The sequence below is a fragment of the Heterocephalus glaber genome, unplaced genomic scaffold (assembly GCF_053883595.1).
Source record: "Heterocephalus glaber isolate CG9 unplaced genomic scaffold, H.glaber_assembly_v1.0 deba00001481, whole genome shotgun sequence".
In the NCBI taxonomy this organism is placed as follows: domain Eukaryota; kingdom Metazoa; phylum Chordata; class Mammalia; order Rodentia; family Bathyergidae; genus Heterocephalus; species Heterocephalus glaber.
Window position 1 is genome coordinate 45,609,133 of NW_028258317.1, and position 6,379 is coordinate 45,615,511.

Here is a 6,379-nt window from a genome sequence, read left to right on the forward strand (position 1 = left end):
ATTTAGCATGTTTTTAGGCTCATCCCCCTTATGCAGTGTCAATACTTCATTCCTTTTAAAGGCTGAATCCTATTGTGAATACTTCTTCATTTTAAAAAAACCAAGAAAACCCAAATCTATTTTTTGGTACTTCTGGCTCTTTGCTCATTGATTGCTAAAGGAAACTATGACACGAGATGAGAAAAACAGGTTTTTTATTTACAAGGCCTCTCACCAAGAGGGTAGTAATAAACAGATATGTTCTTATAAGGATTTGAATGTATTTCCAGGAGAAGAGAAAATGAAGTAGCAAGAAAGATTTGACAATTAAATAATTACTGCAATGATATAAGTTGTTTCCCTCAGGCTTTTGTTGTAAGTTGCCTTTCAATAATTTTAAATTAAGTTGCTACTGAAGAACTTAGCCCCCCACCCCACCCCACCCCCACCAAAGGAACTTAGGCAAGCGTTATCTATCTCTTTTTAACTACCTAGCCAAATTCAGAGGGCTGGAGAATTTGGAAGATGTTATCTTCCCAGTTTCCTAATACATGCAGATGAAGATGATACAGGAGATGAAATATGAAAATATAATATCTCCCACCCTGTTAGATGTCTGATACACTGAGTTTATGTTCTCTAAAAATAGAAGAATGAGTTCTACAAACAACAGAAGTTAAGAGTAGGAAGATATTTATTGAGAAGATAGCTCTTGAGAGACAGAAGGGAACCCCACTTTATAGGGAAGTTTTATAGAGCAAAACCCACATGGGTACGACATGGGTTACAGCTATGATTAACTAATAAAGTTACAACTGGAGTCCCTTAGGTAATAGCAATCCAATGGGGAAACAAGTCATGTAACAAGGGTGCATGGAAAGAACAAAGACCGTTTTTTAGGAAACGATGGGTCAGAGGTCTTGGTCACCCCCTGGGGTGACTGATGTCTATCTAGGCTTCATTAGGCCCAGAGTTTGTCTTTTGAGGAAGTATGGAGGCCTGGTCACTTCATCTTTATCTTGAGGTCTGGTCTCTGGCCATAGCTGAGATGTGTTTCTTTCACCTTTGTCCTGACTCTTTCAAGGACATAGCCCTATCTGACTACCTACAATATTTCTATCTAACTTAGCTATCTGTAATAAAGGTATCAACCTCAAAAGAGATACATCTTGAGAGTTCACCAGGTCTTTTGGTCTGGGGTCTTACAACAACCACACTGGCCCTACTTCTTAGATGGTGAGACTGAGGCATACCAGAAGTCATACAACAGGTTAGTGATAGAGCAAAACAGACCAAAGCAGTTTGTGTATAGAGCCTACACTAGCTACTATTGCTTTAAATAGTTCTCCGAGGGGTGGGGGAAGATGGGCAGGAAGGAAGAAGATGGTAATACAGAGCTGCCATTCATAAAGCTGAAGGAGGGCACATTTGGCCCAGGAACCATAACAGTTGGTCTCTGTGTCTTCTTGGACATGTGTGATATACGATGTATGATACATGGACCTCTAAATAATATAAAGGAAATATTATCTCTCCCAACCTGCTAGATGTCCAACACACTGCGTTTGCATTTTTTAAAATCAAAGAATGAATGCTAGGAACAGTGGAGGTTAAGAGTAGGAAGAATTTATTGAAAGATGGCCTTTGTCTAAAAGAGACAGAAGCGGGCCTGGAAAGTGGGTTGCCTGTCAACCTGGATTCTGAAGGGAGTCTTATAGAGCGAAACCACAAGGTAAGACAGGTATAAGATAGGAAAAAACCGTAGTCAACTAATAAGATTACAAGTATGGTTGCTTAGGTAATATTGATCCAATGGAAAAATCACAAGGGGGTATAAAGTGGGACAAAACTATGGTTAACCAATAAGATTATAATAGTATAGTTGTTTAGATAATATTGATTAAATGGAGATCAAATGCAGAAGCAAGTCATGTAGCAAGCATACGTGGAAGGAACAAGGATTTTCTGGAAAGGAATGGGCTAAGGATGTTTTGGTTTCTCACCCACAGTGACTGATGTCTATCTAGAATATTAATCGTGGCTGTTCATCCCTAGGGAAAGCATGTAGGTGTAGTCAATTCTCCTTGAAGCCTGGCCTTCAATGAGCGCACCTCCAGATGAGATGTGTTCTTATCATCTGTACTGACTTCTTCCAAGGGCCCAGCCCCACCTGACTGCCTATAATATTTTTAACTAACTGTCTACAGGCCTTTTATGACACCATGGCTTACTATTTTAGCCTACGTAGAATTCACAGGTTATAGGGCACTACCTGCAGAAAGTCTGATGCAATAAGAGGTTGGGACATAGGAAGGTGATTTTTAGCACGTTGCCAGGTGATTCTCTTGTTATGTGGTCCTCAGATCATATTTTGAGACTTATCAATTTCATATAAGATCCACTGTTGTCTCTTTTCTCCTTTAAGTATCTTGCAAAAGCAGCAGCTGCAGAGGCTATTTTGGGCTAGCAAGGACCTTAAGAAGGTCACAGCTCACATGCCTGTCCATGACAGGGCTGACCAGTGGGGTTCATGGTGCTCATTACAGTGGGGTGGGGAAGATATGAGTCTCTCATCAGGGCACTGAGTTCTCTCTGCCCATGAACAGGTTCAGGAATGTTTTAGTAGACAGCATGGGGCAAACTCACTGGAGTCAGCTTCCCCAGCCCCCACACTGCTGAGTCACACCCTTTGTCCTAAGTCACCTGCCCCAGCAGCCCAGTGGAGAAATGTAAACAAAGCTCTGGGTGTGTGACCCTGAAGTAAAGTCCTAGAAACTTCCAGGTTTCCAGAAGGGAAAGAAAAATTCAGAATTCAGAATGCAAAGCCATTTAAAAGTATATGCACCAATTCTTCCCTCATGTTGCAGGCTAAATTTATAGAATAATAAAGTGAAAAATTTCCCAGTTCTTTTTAAAATCGGTTTAACAATTGATAAATTATTTAATCTTCACTTTTAGTCTAGGCATGTGCTCAGGGCTGAGGTTGTAGCTCAGTGATAGAATGCTTGCCTAGCATGTGTGAAGCCCTGGGTTTGATCCCCAACACCACACACACAAAAAAGTGCTTGAGAAATATAGCTCTGGGATAAGCTTTTTGACATTGTATTCCTCTGTTGGATCATATCCACGTTGGATTTAATTTATAAACTGTCTTCCTAAGGACTAAAATGACAGTGCTCCACAGGCAAGAGCATTGTAGGCTCCTGGAGCCTGACCACAAGCCCATGGGTTGTAAGAGAATGCTAAACTCATGGTAAAAAAACAAAAACAAAAACGTGGAAAATAGAGAAATGAATAGAAAGGGGAAAAAATCACCCAGAGATAATCACCGTTACTGTTCTGTGTATTTCCTTTCACTGATTTATGATTCATAAAGTAGACTCTCATGGATTTAATTTGATACATTTATTCTTTCCCTTAGTATTTGTAATGTGAACACTTCCCCTACAGTATTAGATAGACTTTGGTAAAGTTGTATTTAATACTATATGTTCCAAATTCTGAATGTACTATAATTCACTTTCATTTTTCCTTCTATGTCAAAATTGTTTGCACTTTTTTTTTGTACTGGTTATTGAACCCAAAGACTTCACACTGAGCTATATCCCTAGCTTTTTTAAAAAATTAAAATTTAATATTAATTTATTTATTTGCAGTACTGGGGATTTGCGCTAAGCTACATCCATCTGTTATTTTAAATTCTGAGATAGGGTCTCACTAAGTTGCTAATTGTCCAGGCTAAGCTTGAACTTCTGATTCCCCTGCCTCAGCCTCCCAGAGTGCTAGGATTATAGGCTTGTACTACCACACTGGCTTTATTTTTTAATTTTTGAGACAGAGTCTCTCTACGTTGCCCAGACTGGGCTCAAAATTGCAGACTGATGTCCCCATTGACAGTGTATTCAGTGATCTGAATAAACTCTTGTCTTTCCTGGATCCCTTGTCTATCAGTAAACTCTTTCACCACCTGTGTCACCTGCTTTCTATATGCTGTATGGCACAGCCTTTTACAGATGAGCATCCTTTTGCATTTTTCTTTTTAAATCACATCTTTGATAAATTCTTATATATGAAATTACATCAAAAATTGTGAATTCTTTTAAGGCTCTTGGTACATCTTACATAATTGCTTTCCAGGAAAGTCATTCCAGCATCATACAAAAGTGCCTATTAATTAAACTCTTCCTAACCATTGTTTATTATAATTAAAAAATAACTTTTTCAGTGTGACAAGTTAAAATGGTTCATATTCTCATATATATTCTTTTGATACTAAGAATGAATGGTTCTTACCTTTTTATATTAAGGCATTTGTAGATTTCTTCCTGATTTTTACACATACAAACACACCCATACACACATACACACACACACACACAGAAAATACATTATCCTCTTGTTTTTTAATTTTAAAATTATAACCCTAGTGTTTCACTTGATTTTGTGTCTGTGTGTGACTGTTTAGAAGTATAGATAGGAATTTTCCCTTTTTGACAGCTTTTACTTCTTTTTTGATTAGAGTCCTTGCCATTTAAAAAAATTTAAATATTTTTGCTGGACTGGTGATTAAATTCCACAGCTTGTGCTTGCTAGGCAAGGGTCTTACCACTGAGCTACATCTCCATTTCATTTTGAGTCTTAATTGTTATAATTATTTAATTATCATTACTTTATTTTTGTATCAGTTAAAAAGTTGATTATATTCGATTCTCAATTCTACTTGAATGTTTTTGTTTGTTGAAGGTCTGTAGTACTGGGGATTGAACCTAAGGCCTTCGCATAGAGATACATCCTCAGACCATTTTTAATTTTGAGACAGGGTCTTGCTAAGTTGCTAAATTGCCTAGGATGGACTTGAACTTGCAATCCTCCTGCCTTAGTCTCCTGGAATCCTGGATGGGGCCTCTCTGTGCCTGTTGGTTAGTGTAGCTCTCACTTTGTCTTGAGGGAACATGCAAAAAACAGCGGTCTGACAAGTCAGATGATGAACCTGAGTGATCAATAGCTCACCAGATGGGGCAGTCAAAGCCCTCACAGCCATTTCATCTCCTCAGAAATTTGGAAAGTGGGAGCTAGAGTCCGCAATTCAAATCTCTGCAGTCTTTCTTTCTTATCTACTTATTTAAAGACAGGTTTGGCTATGTAGCTGTCTTACTTTTCTTTCATTGCTGAGACAAAATAGCCAACACCCAAAGTTAAAGGAGGAAAGTTATTTAGCTCACAGTTTGTAGAAGTTTCAGTCCATAATTGGCTGGTTCCAAGGCAGCGTGGCACAAGGCAGAGGAGAAACAGTCCATGGCAGCAGAAGACAGCAAAAGCAACAAGGGACTGTAACAGCATCCCCCTGCTCCTTTTATCTTATCCAGACTACTTAGGGCGGGCAGCACTCACACTCTTAATCCTAGTGCCCTTGAGCCTAGCACCATGAATCAATTCCAGAGTCACACACTCTAGATCCAGCCACCTTCATTCACATGAGGCTTTTGGTGGGGGCGGGGGGGGGGGCATCTAAACACAAGCCATATCAGTAGCCCAGGCTCACAATCCTCCTCTCTCAGCCTCTGGAGTGCTGAGATTACAGGCGTGCACTACCATGCCTGGCTTGTGGGCTTCTTCCCAAATAAAACTACAGATCAAAGTGGCTTCACCATATTTCATAAGGCAAATATTAGCAAAGTTTATGAGCTTACATGATTCAAGTATGGTCTCTGAGCTGCTCTGGCTGGGATTGAGACTCTGAGTGATCTTACGAAACATTATTTAGAACATGACCTTTCACTGCTCAAAACCACTCTGAAGTTCTTGGTATGACTGGAAGGCCCTCCCTGTGCTGCCCCTGCCTCCTACTATCATTGACCTCTCCCACTGCCCCCTGGCTCAGTCTATTTTAGCCACAGGCCTTACTCAATGCTGCTTCTGGAGATCTCTGTTTCCCTATTTCTGGGACACCCTCTTATGTTCCTCACTTCATTCAAATGACCTCAAATGTCATCTCCTCAAACCTTCCCTCGATCACTCTAATAAAACAGCAGTTTCTGTCCCTCTCGATTCCCTACTTTAATTTTCTCATAGCACTTAACTCTGTCATTTTATTCACAAACATGTTTATTTTTTCCTTGTTAGAATGTAAGCTCTGTGATGGCAGAAACGGGACACGGGACTTTCAGAGAGGTTCACTGTACCAGCAAGTAGGAAGATTAACAGCTAGGATCACACTAAAACCAAGGCTCAGCTTCTTACCACTCAGGGTGACTTAGAAGGAAGAATAGTTTTTCTAAACTTTCTTTTCCAGAGTGCCATATGTAGTAGTGGATCAAAATGCTATTTTGGAGGCCCATGAAATTAACTTCCATTCTTCATCTGTTACCTCTAAGTTCTCAGATAATAAATAGAAATAAAA

General features: G+C 39.6%; 1 protein-coding gene across 7 annotated transcripts in view; it reads right to left on the minus strand.

Annotated features, from left to right (window-relative positions):
* Positions 1-5,690, minus strand: part of Mlana (melan-A) — a 125,692-nt gene extending 120,002 nt beyond the window's left edge. For 2 of the 7 annotated variants that reach the window (XM_087183983.1, XM_087183981.1), the window contains exon 1: positions 5,202-5,313. The gene's annotated coding sequence lies outside the window, so the exon portion shown is untranslated. Of the gene's footprint in view, positions 1-5,201; positions 5,323-5,669 lie in introns of those variants that run through there. The other 5 variants (XM_087183987.1, XM_087183985.1, XM_087183982.1 and 2 more) reach the window with 4 other exon arrangements.
* Positions 5,691-6,379: the final 689 nt, after the last annotated feature.